Consider the following 12,256-nt stretch of genomic DNA (forward strand, 5'->3'; position numbering starts at 1 on the left):
GTGCTTTTGCACAAGAGCATCTATGGCAGTGTGGATGCTCTCTTGCCCAAGAAAGCGCCGATGGCCATTTTAGCCACAGGGGTTTCTTGCGCAAGAAATCCCTGCTGAGCATCCATACTGCTCTCTTGCGCAAAAGAGCTTACACCTGTTAGAAAAGAGTGTAGCTCTTGCACAGGATGCCCTCTTACCACGCCGTACTGTAAAATTCCTTGTGCAAGAGCAGGCGGGCTGTGTGGATGCTCTGTGGGTTCTTGCACAAGCACGGCTGTACTTGCGTAAGAAGCCGCGAGTGTAGACATAGCCTTAGAGGGAACACTTCCCCCAGCCTCTGTGCCCCCGAGTTAATGTCACACATGTTGGGTTAATGCAACTGCAGGATAGTTGCACGAGGGAGGTTTGGTGGGGGCCAAACTAATCCCTGTTGGTAGAAGGATGGTGGGAAAAGCCCTTTGAGAGGAGTGACATGACACTATTTACTTCTGGTCATGTGTCCATCGTGCCTCAAGCGTGTTACCTCCAGAGGCGTGGCTAACGGGGGGTGGCAGGGGCATGGCTAACGGGGGGGAGGAGGCGTGGCTGACGGAGGTCAGGGGGTGTGGCTAATGGGGCACCACCAAAAATTATACAAACCTGCCGCCCATGAGCCTGAGTGGTGCTATAGTAGAATCCCAAACATTTACACTACAATTAAATAGCCCCTTAGCTTGAGCCAGCTGGCACAGGCCAACCACAGATGTATAACTGCAATGTAGACATATCTTTTAGATACCTAATAATAAAAGGTATTCTTCTGCCTACTGTCCAACCTGTTCAAATCATTTCTGTCATATTCACACCTGTAATTTCCCCTTTCAGAGTTATATCTTCCTGGGTCTGAAATGACAGCATTCATTAGAAGTACTGTATCTCTAACTATTGCCAATAGAGTTCTAAAATAATACCTAAGGTACAGCATAGGACATAATTTTATTCATGATAACAGTGATTTATTTGATGTGGGTGCAGGATGTTCCATGAATTACACTGATTCATGAAGGGCTAGTAGCATTTCTTTCAATCCTGGAGCAATATATATGGTGCTGGCTATGGGGAATTTACATTTTCCACATTAAAGCCCCGATGAAACATATTAAGCATATGCTTGAGTGATTTGGAATTACTTCTGTGCTTAATGTTTGATTATAGGGGCCTAAATCCCCTTGACTGTAAGCTAAGAAAGCCAAGAATCTCCTTAGGCTGTAATGTCACTTTTAACTACCTATTGGAAGATTATCTGAGGAATATCATAAATCTGAGTCACCTCGACAGCATGTAGACTCCTGACTAGAGAGAGTGTGAGAGTCCAAGGTCAATACATAACAGTGACTACGAAGCAAAACCATTATTTGATTTTATAACATGAATAGCAACAAGTTTGACCTCGTAGCAGGTGGGACAGGGAGCATTACTAGTGCATGCCTAGATAGGAAGTAGACTTTCTGCTGAACAAGGCTAGCCTCCAGCCCATTAGAAAGTCTGCCATCTACTGAATACACCTTAGTGTATGGCCAAGGGATCATCTCCTAGTTAAAAAAAAAAAAATCAAGATTAGCTAAATAGATATTCATCAGTATGTTTAAAATGGGCATGTTCAAAAAAGTGGCCCACAGCTGTGTATCTATAATTAATCCTGCATCTTCCTTTTCCTAAAATATCAAGCTTCAGTTGGTGGAGATTGTAGTGTCTAATATCTATTGCTTTAAGGTGCACAGGGCTGTTCATATCAGAACAGAACATATCATGCTGGCACTTAAGACTCCATGTGATACACTGACATATTAAAGATGAAGTTGGGTACTCTCTGCTCCATTTTATGCAAATTAGTTACAGCCCTTAAACTTCAGGCAACTTAATTAAATTCTTTGCTGAGCAGATTTTTTTATACCCTTGTTTTAAAGGATATCCCATTATTCAAATCAGATAATAAAAATTGCTATTGCATGCTGATTTGGTGGCCAGGTGGATTGCTGCATGGAGGGAGGAGCACAATATTTCTACCCAACTTTTGTTTTTTAATTGACAAAAGCTCTACAAATCACCCTCATACACAATATGCTAGTGTTCCTCAAAGGTGTCATTAAATGACTAATTATTCTTCAAGCTTCTGCCTGTGTAAGTGGTGAAGAAACATGATGTGAGCTCTAAATCACTGACTTTTATTCTTTAAGCATTCTGTATATTTTTTACAAACAAGGATTGAAACCTGAAAATATACTAGATCATAAAATAAAATTGCAAGACAATGGAGAAAAATGACTAGCAAAGAGTCAGAACAATGATGCTGCAAACAAAGAAGGTTAGAAGAAACTGGGGGTGCATCTACACAGCACCCTAAACTTGAAATAAGGTTTGTAATTTGTGCTATGCCAATAGCGTATTTTATTTCAAAACAGCTTATTTTGAAATTTGGTGCATCTACACAGCACTAAATTTTGAAATAATGCACTATTTTGAGCAATCCCTTAACCCTCGTGCAATGAGATTTACTGGGATGGCAAAATAGCACACCACTATTTTTCAAAATAATGGGAGGCTTGTGTAGACACAGGGTAGCTATTTCGGGATACCTCCATATCCCAAAATAGCTGTGCAGTGTAGCTGTACCCTTAGTCAAAATGGCTAATAGTGGTCTGACACAGAATGCAGGAAAGATAATGGAGGGGCTGATACCAGACTCAATTAATAAACAACTTAAGGAAAGTAATATAATTAACGCCAATTAACACAGGTTTATAGAAAACAAGTCCTGTTTAATCTGCTATATATTTGAGAGAGTTTATCTAAGAACTCCTCCTAAATAGTAAGAGCTGGGACCACCAAATCCGGTATAAAGCTTCCTATTATCATAACTTAAAGCAAGGTAAGGGTTTGGTTGTGCCAGGAAAATGGTACGTGCTTGGAATGGGATTGCTTCTGAGAAAACCATACAGAAAAGTAAGGTTGCCAGGTGTCCGGTTTTGAACCGGACAGTCCAGTATTTGAGCTTTCTGTTTGGGAAACAAATTGAGAAAATATAAATGAGAAAATATAAATGTCCGGTATTTTCTAAATAAGATGTAATGTAGATTGTTATGTAATGTCAAGTGTGTCCAGTATTTTTGTTGAAACCATCTGGCAACCCTACAGAAAAGAGACAGAATCACCAGGCAGATGAAAGTGGCCTTCCACTCCCACCCCCTCAGGTGTTCTTGCTGGTAATTTTCATCTCCTTGGAGCAAGGGAAATGTGTACAGTTTTATTTATTCTTCACTCTGGCATATCTAGACTATGGAGTTTTTCGAAAAACTCCTCCACGTCCAGAAAACACTTCTGATCTTCTGACATTTTTTGCAGAAGAGCAGACGTGCTCTTTCAGAAGCCCTGTCTTCTTCATTTCATGAGGAAGAAGGGCTCATCCAAAAGAGAAGGTTTTTCCGAAATTTGGCTCAGTGTAGATGGGCCAAATTTCGGAAGAGGCTTTTCCGAAAAAACTATTGGAAAAATGTACACTAATTGCAGAGCACATTTGCGTACCTTTTTCTGATAAAAAGCGAAGTTTAGATGTAGCCTCTGCCTGGGGAGTGTAAGGGGTAGACGAACTGGGGAACATGCACCTCTCCCCCAGCTATGCCCTCTGGAGCTGCAGTGGCCATGGATAGGTACTTCTCATTGGCCCCAAGCTGCAGTGGTTAGAGACGGCTGGGGTTGTCATCTCTCCCCAAGGAAACCTGCGTACTGAACCCCTCATCTCTAGCCCCACCCTAGAGCAATGATTTACATGAAGCATGTACATTTTCATTTTATTTCCAAAAAAACAAACATTGAGTTAAGGACCCGAGCAACACTGGGTAAATCTAGTTTAATATATTTTTGATTAAATGTTTGATTTATAAGTTACATTGATAAAGGTTGTAATGTTGATGTAATGCTCAGATTTCTGTAAGACATTTGATAAAGTACCACATGGAATTTTAATAAAAAACCCAAGTATGATATGATATTGTCATGGCACACATTAAATGGGTTAAAAAGTAGCTAACCCACACGTCTCAGACTATAAATGTAAATGTAAAAATCATCAAGCAGGAGTATTGCTAGTGGGGTCCTATAGAGACTGATTCTTGGCCCTATGCTCTACTTTTTTTTTATTAATGACCTTGAAGAAAACATAAAATCACTAATAAAGAACACAAAAAAGTAGGAAAGTGATGAATAATTTATATCACAGGTCACTTCTACAGTGCAATCTGCCTTGCTTAATATACTGGGCAGAAGCACATGTGTGTTTTAATGTGGCTAAATCAAAATGCATAAATCAAAACAAAGTGCATAGGCTATACTAAAAGATGGAGGACTCCATCCTGGGAAATAGAGATTGTGTGTAACTCACCACCATGGCATCTCCTGCTGTCACACTGGGAATTAGATCTGACTCTCCACAGGTCACCCTTTTCCAGCTGTCGTTGCTCTGCACTGTGGCGGGGTCCTCCCCGCCCCGTTCTCTCCTCCCCGAGATTAAAGCAGTTCCGCCCCCTCGTAGACCCTAAGGTCTGGTCTGGGGGGTGGGGTTAAAGTAGGCCCTGAGGCCTAGTCCAGCAGCCACAACAGGCCCTGAGGCCTAGACCGTGCCCTGTGGGTTGGGGTAGGAGGGTCCGGGCCCTCCCTCTCCACTGGACCCCAACCCAGGGCCCTAGTAGTGGTGGGTGGTTCCCACCACTGGCTCAGCGGGGGGTCCTCCCCGAAATGCACCGAGCCCACTGGGGGTTTCCTTGCCCTTTGCCCTGGGTTGCTTTCTACCCCAGCCTCGTGGCCGACAGTGGTCCCACCTGGCGATGCGGGGTTGGCGGCAGCGGCAACGTCAGCCGGTCCCGTCTCTGGAGCAGCAGTGCAAGGGTTGTCCACTGCAGCGGGGAGGGTGGTCTCCCGGAGTCGGCATTGGGGGCGTGCTTGGCCCAGGGATGGTAGCAGCAGCAGCGGCGGCGGTGGTGGTACCTCCGGCTCTGGTTCGGGCAGCAGGTCCGGCTGTGGCCCTGCGGCTGGGGCCGAGGCTCCTTCCTCCCCGGCAGTCTGCCCCAACTGAGCAGCCCAGCAGCCTTTTATAGTGAGGCTGCACTTCGAGAATGCCCGGTAGGGCTGTGGGGGAGGGGCGTATTCGACCCAATAAATGGGCTCCCCTCCCTCCTGCTCAGTGCGGGGCAGGCTAGCCCCGTCACATGCATTCTCCACCCTCTGGCTCTGAACCCACGTTACTTCTGCGACCCTGGCACCCCCTTCACTACCCTGTCCTCAAGCAGAGCCTACCATTCCAATCGCTCACCCCCCTTCTGGGGGTTTCAGTAGTCTTCAGTCTCACCCTATGATACCATGTCTAACTGCAGCCCCAGTCTAGCCCCTCACTTCAGGGGCAAGCCACAGTCTAGAAAGGGTACTCTGCAGTGTGAGTAGGTGCAGTGCAAGAGGTAAGGGGGGGGGGGGACCCAGGCCCAACCACTACTCTGGGTCCCAACCCAGGGACTCTCCGGCCACAGCCTTGTCCTGTCCTCTCCCCTCTACTGACTCTTGTTCTCTAGGCCACTTCCCCGTGACCTCTTGGTCCTTATATCTAGGCCACAGCCTGAGAGATATCAGGCCAGAGCTTCCCTCTCTAGCTCCTCTGAGCCTGCCCAGAAGATGTTTCTACTTCACTAGGAGCTGATCCTACACCCTCATTAGCTAGGACCCAACTGCCTTCTGCTCTACTGAGCAGCTTTAGATAGCAGGGCCACTCCCACACTCCGTTTTCTCATTGGCTCCTTATAAGCCTCTTTCTAATAGGCTGGGGCTCTGTGCAGGCTCCCTCCAGCCTGCTTTAACCCCTCCTGGCTGGAGTGGTGCAGCTCCCATCCCCCACTACACTCTGAAAAAGACTGGGGAGTCATTATGGACAATCAGCTCAACATGAGCTCCCAGAGCAGCATGGTGTATGTCTCCACTGCAAAGAAAAACCCAGAGCACTAAGTCCCAGAGCCCATGTCAATTGATTCATACTGGTGGAGCTCTGGCAGCAGGGCTAAAAATAGCAGTGTAGACACTCCTGCTTGGACTGGAGTCCAGGCTCTGAAAACTGGCAAGGTGAAGATCTCAGTCTAGTTCTAGCCCAAGAGAGAACATGTACACTGCTATTTTTAGCCTGTAGCTGGAGCCCTGTGACCCCAAGCCAGCCCCAGAGATCTGGTGACCAGGCAGCGAGGTGGTCACTCTCACACCCCAGGTTCCACACACACCTCCTCATAGACTCATAGACTTTAAGGTCAGAAGGGACCATTATGATCATCTAGTCTGACCCCCTGCACAGTGCAGGCCACAGAATCTCACCCACCCCTCCCAGAATAATCCTCTCACTTATATCTCAGATATTGAAGCCTTCAAATACTCTGAAGACCCCAAGATGCAGAGAAACCTCTAGCTGTGATCTGTACCTCATGCTACAGAGAAAGGCGAAAAACCTCCAGGGCCTCTGCCAATCTACCTTGGAGGAAAATTCCTTCCCGACCCCAAATATGGCGATCAGCTAAACCCTGAGCATGTGGGCAAGACTCATCAGCCAGACACCCAGAAAGTTCTCTATAGTAACTCCTATCATCCCTCCATTGACCTATTCCCACTGCTAATGAATGGACAATTAGTTACCAAGATCATGTTATCTCATCAAACCATCCCCTTCATAAACCCATTGGATACGTCTACACTGGCCGCCTATTACGAAATAGGCATGCTAATGTAGAACTTTGGAAGAGGCAAATGCGCGGGGGATTTGAATATCCCCCGCGGCATTTGCATTTTCATGGCCTCAGCTTTTTTCCGGCTTGGAGATAAGCCGGAGAAAAGCGTCCAGAGTGGCGCGATCCTCTGGAATAAAGCCCTATTCTGGAGGATCTCTTATTCCTACTTGCAAGTAGGAATAAGAGATTCTCCGGAATAGGGCTTTATTCCGGAGGATTGCGCCAGTCTGGACGCTTTTCTCCGGCTCATCTCCAAGCTGGAAAAAAGTGGTGGCCATGAAAATGAAAATGCCGCGGGGCATGTTTAAATCCCCCGCGCATTTGCCTCTTCCAAAGTTCTACATTAGCATGCCTATTTCGTAATAGGCGGCCAGTGTAGACACAGCCATCTAGTTTAATCTTGAAACCAGATAGATCTTTTGCCCCCACTACTTCCCTTGGAAGGCCGTTCCAGAACTTCACTCCTCTAATGGTTAGAAACCTTTGTCTAATCTCAAGTCTAAACTTCCTACTAGCCAGCTTATATCCATTTGTTCTTGTGTCCACGTTGGTATTAAGCTTAAATAATTCCTCTCCCTCCCTGGTATTTAACCCTCTAATATATTTAAAAAGTGCAATCATGTCCCCTCTCAGCCTTCTTTTGGTTAAAGTAAACAAGCCAAGCTCCTTGAGACTCCTTTCATAAGACAGGTTTTCCATTCCTCGGATCATCCTAGTGGACCTTCTTTGTACCTGTTCCAGTTTGAATTCATCCTTCTTAAACATGGGAGACCAGAACTGCACACAGTATTCCAAATGGGGTCTCACCAATGCCTTGTATAATGGCACTAACAGCTCCTTATCCCTACTGGAAATACCTCGCCTAATACACCATGAGGAGTAACGGTAGTTCGGACTAGGAAGCCTAGTCCGAACTACCTAGTCCGTGCCGCGTGTAGCCACACGGCACGGAGTCCGCACTAGCGGGCATTTAAAAATGGCGGCGCCCGGCTTTATGCAAATGAAGCCCGGGAAATTCAAATCCCGGGCTTCATTTGCAACTCCGGTTGCCCACATTACCACCCTAGTTCGAACTAGGGTGGTAGTGTAGACATACCCTAGGAAGGAGGATTGCAAAAAGGGATCTAGGGGTCACAGTGGACCACAAGTTAAACATGTTTCAGTGTGACTCTATTGCAAAAAAAAAAAAAAAAAAAAGAGATTCTGGGATGCATTAATAGGAATATTGCGAGCAAGACATAAGAAGTAATTCTTTCGCTCTACTCTGTGATGATTAGGCCTCAGTTGGAGTATTGTGTCCAGTTTTGGGCATCACATTTTAGAACGATGTGGAGAAATTGGAGAAGGTCCAGAGAAGAGCAATAAAAATGATTAAAGGTCTAGAAAACATGAGCTATGAGAGAAGCCTGAAAGAATTGGTCTTGTTTAGTTTAGAAAAAGAGAAGACTGAGAGGGGACATGATAGCAGTTTTCAATTCTCTAAAAGGGTGTTACAAGGAGGAGGGAGAAAAATAGTTCTCCTTGGCCTCTGAGGATAGGACAAGAAGCAGTGGGCTTAAATTGCTGCAAAGGAGGTTTAGGCTGGACATTAGAAAAACTTCCTGTCAGGATGGTTAAACACTGGAATAAATGGCCTAGGGAGGTTGTAGAATCTCCATCACTGAAGATATTTGAGAGCAGGTTGGATAGACATCTGTCAGAAATGATATAGACAGTGCTTGGTCCTGCCATGAAGGCAAGGGAATGGACTTGATGACCTCTTGATGTCCCTTCAAGTTCTAGTATTCTATGATTCTATGATAAGAAATGTAAGTTAATTTCACCCCTGGGCAATGTGGTGGTGAAAGAATCTATTTCAATGGTTTTTTTAGTTATGGCAGCCTTCAAAGTCTTTATGTTGAAACCACCAATTACAGTGGGAACCACCAATTACAGCAGGAACGCATGCTTCTTAGTTGTTTTTGTCTATCTGTAACAGGTGGACAGATTAATATTTTCTGAGCAAGTAAGTGAGCCATTGCAAGCAGCTCAGAGACTGCTAAATAATGGTCTCCAGAGAAAACTATGGTAAAAGGACATAGTCATATTATACATATATTATCATTATATGTATACTGTCCATCTCTGTTTCAGAAACAGAATATGGAACGTTTATATATGACATCTAGTTATGTAAGTGGAATGGGTGATGAGTCACCTAATTTCTATTACTCTATTACTAAGAAATAAATTAATACCTAGTGTAAAAATATTGACTTCAAAGCAATTATACCTGGGAAGAGCTTGGCATGTTGAATTAAGTTGTTGATCAGATCCACAGATATTGCCACACTTTCGCCACATCCAGTCTGAGTAGCTGGACCTGTGAATAGTGCCAAAATAATTCTGAATTGATTATTAAAAGTTGTGATTTATAAGAAAAAGCCCCGATCATTAGATTTTAAACTTTTAAATAGCAAGAATGCTGACCAGTCTGTAAGTTTGACAGAAGTTTATTCTGTTTGTGCATGTATAGGCCAATTGAACTTGGATAACTGTATGATAATCAGCAATAAATTTACACATGCTTAAGACAATATTACAAAAGTAACCAACTCATGTTTAAGACAAGCTAAACTCATAAGAATATATATATAGTATAGATAGAGTCTCAGATAGAATTTGAAAGGATTTCCTGAATCTGCCCATCCCCCTGCCAGATATCTGTTTCGTTCCCCACTCTCAAAGTCACGCCACTCTTCCACTGTGCTCATCCGGTACACAGCTGCAGCTCCTCCCCTAGACTAGCTGACACAGCTGCAGCTACTGAACGCAGGCCAGATGGCTAACCAATCCTGAGCATCTCCTTCCTGGCCTGCCTTTGCTGTATTTAAAAAAAAAATCACAACCATGAGTCTCTGTGACCTGGGCCCAAATGTTATGTGATTATTATAGCCTTTACCCCTGCTCCAGTAAAAAAGGGTTGTACGTAATTCCCATTAACTAAAACCACACACCTTTCTTTTAAGATTTCTGTTCCACTGTCAGATCAGCCTCATTACCAAGTTTTTTCTTAGTAAGTGAAACTTTTTGAAGTTTAAACCATTACTCCCCAAAGTGTGCACAGGAATAAAAACCTGACCAGTTCTGAAAGGGCACTTTCTGTCCCTGCTCCTCTTACCCAACCAGAGAAGCTGCCTTTTCCCACACTGGCTCTGGTGTTGCTGGTAGAGCTAGCCCTTCCTCCCTCCCTGCAAGGCCCAGGGCCAGAAGAGTTTACATACAGTCACTTTACATTCTGCATATGTTAAACTGATTGTTCCTGCCAAGTGGAGTATTTTGCATTTGTCCTTATTAAACTTCATCCTATTTGCCTCAGACCATTTCTCCAAAATGGTACTTAAGAACAATTTATAACTTCTCTATCAGCTTCATGTAGTATGGAGTCTCTAAGGGTATGTCTACACAGCAAAGTTATTTTGAAATTAATTCGAAATAGCGGAGGGCTTATTTTGAAATTGGTAAATCTCATTCCACAAGGAATAACACCAAATTCAAAACTGCTATTTCAAAATAAGTGCTGTGTAGATGCTTATTTCAAAATAGAGGGCCTCCAGCCCTTCCCAGGGTGCCCTGCTGGCCACTCTGGACATAAGCAAGAAAACTACTCTTCCTCCTCCCCTCCCGGTAGCCCTTAAAGGGGTAGAGTCTGGCTACAGTACCTGTGCCAGCTCCAAGCCTGCCAGCCCAACAAACAATCTGTCCTGCCCTTGACCCACTGGCCTCAATATGAGCCAGCAATCCACCAGCAGCCAGCCCTCCACTGCTCCCCAGGAGCAGTCTGCCAGTTTCCAGGAGCCTGCCAGGGGCCGGAAAAGGCCGGCGCCTTCCTGGTCCAGCGTGGAGTTCATGGACCTCATTGAGGTTTGGGGGGAATTCTCCAATGTCCATAATCTCCATACTAGACAGAGGTATGTGGCTGTGTATGGCAGGATAGCAAAGGCCACAGCCGCACCCAGGAGCAGGTGCGGATGAAAATAAAAGAGCTTCTGCAGGCATATGCCAGGGCCACAGGAGGCAGCTCCCAACCAGGGGCACACACACACACCAAGCTGCCCCTATTTCAACACTCTGGACCGCATCCTGGGGAGACAAGACGGTCCGTGCCCTCCAGGTGGTTGTCAACCCTGGGGCAGAGGGCCCTGACCAGGGCATCGAGGAGGAGGAGGAGGAGAGCCAGGAGCTGCAGCAGACCAGACAGAGCATGCGGAGCAGCTAGGACCCCTGAGCCACCCCAGCAGACCTGTCACTGGTGTCATCTGAGGCAAGGGAGGCAACAACAGGTGAGTGCCATCACTGTTCCTTATCTGAAGGGAGGGATGGACAGAAACCAGGGACGGTGTGAGTGGGCCTTGCTGTCCACGGATTACACAGCAACCTGTGCATGTGCGAGCATGTGCTATGCCACCCCTGGGCATGTGGCCCCAGCTGGCTGCCACACAAGGGCCTTATTCTGTTACCCAAACGTGTGTGTGAAGAGGCATGACATTCTCCTGACTCCAGGGTGGGACACAGAAGGACGCCCTCCCTCCACAAGGCCACTTTACACAGAGGCAGGGGACATCTCCCCCCCGCCCTCCACATACACACTTTTTACAGCACAGGGGCTGTGATCTTGGGGCAGCTCCCACTCCCAGGGATAGCAGGATATTCCAAACATGGCCTCTGTGCAAGCACATTGGCTCTGATGGTGCAGGAAGTGGTCATCCTCACCTTGCAGAGGTGGGCTGGGCTTCACTCACTGTGTCCACAGGGATAACTGACCACTTCTCTTGTTTCTCCACAGCTGCACGAGCTGCACGTACAGGGTGCACCACCCCACCCAGGACATGCTCCCGCACCCCAGGGCTCCACAGGACGACCGATGCAGTGGAGGGGTACCAACAGCAGCACCTGGGGGCACTGTGAGCCCTGCAGCGCACCCTCCAGCACTGGGTACAAGAAGACCTGCAGCTCTGGCAGGAGCAGCTTGCCCAGGGCCATGCCATCTGCCAGCACCTGCAGACCCTGGTGCAGAGCATGCTGCCTCCTGCCGCTCCAGTGCCTGCTGCCTCCCCAGCTACCATGCCTCCTCCCACTCCTTCTCTCCTTCCCCATCCCGCTTCTCCCTCCACCCGCTCCCCATCCCCCCAGGGACGCCGAGGCCCCTGCACCCACGGTGCTGGGAGACAGTTGGCCCGGCGAGACCCCCACTCCTGAGCTTCCCCTCCCCCTTGTTCCCCTTGCTTCCCCCTTCCAGCTCCTTCCTCCCAGGTTTCCCCCTCCTTCTCCCGCCTCCTTTCCCCAGTCTCACTAGAGTTTCATCCCCCCCCCACCCCCAGTTTGTTAAATAGAGTTTGTGTTCCAGAAAATACATGCATTTTATTTGACATCAGGAAGGAGAGTTAGGAAGGGGTAAGTGGAAGGACATGAGGGAGGAATGAGGCACAAGCCCTGAG

The 12,256-nt window shown here is 46.7% G+C and overlaps 1 long non-coding RNA gene across 1 annotated transcript in view; it reads right to left on the reverse strand.

The window, feature by feature from the left end:
* Window positions 1-1,362: 1,362 nt before the first annotated feature.
* The window catches only part of LOC142818275 (uncharacterized), a 35,224-nt gene continuing 24,330 nt past the window's right edge, over window positions 1,363-12,256 (reverse strand). The window contains exons 2-3 of the long non-coding RNA XR_012895662.1: window positions 9,052-9,141; window positions 1,363-1,562 (exon numbers count right to left, since the gene is read on the reverse strand). This is a non-coding gene — a long non-coding RNA (uncharacterized LOC142818275). The remainder of the gene's footprint in view (window positions 1,563-9,051; window positions 9,142-12,256) is intronic.

The sequence above is a fragment of the Pelodiscus sinensis genome, chromosome 14 (assembly GCF_049634645.1).
Source record: "Pelodiscus sinensis isolate JC-2024 chromosome 14, ASM4963464v1, whole genome shotgun sequence".
NCBI lineage: Eukaryota > Metazoa > Chordata > Testudines > Trionychidae > Pelodiscus > Pelodiscus sinensis.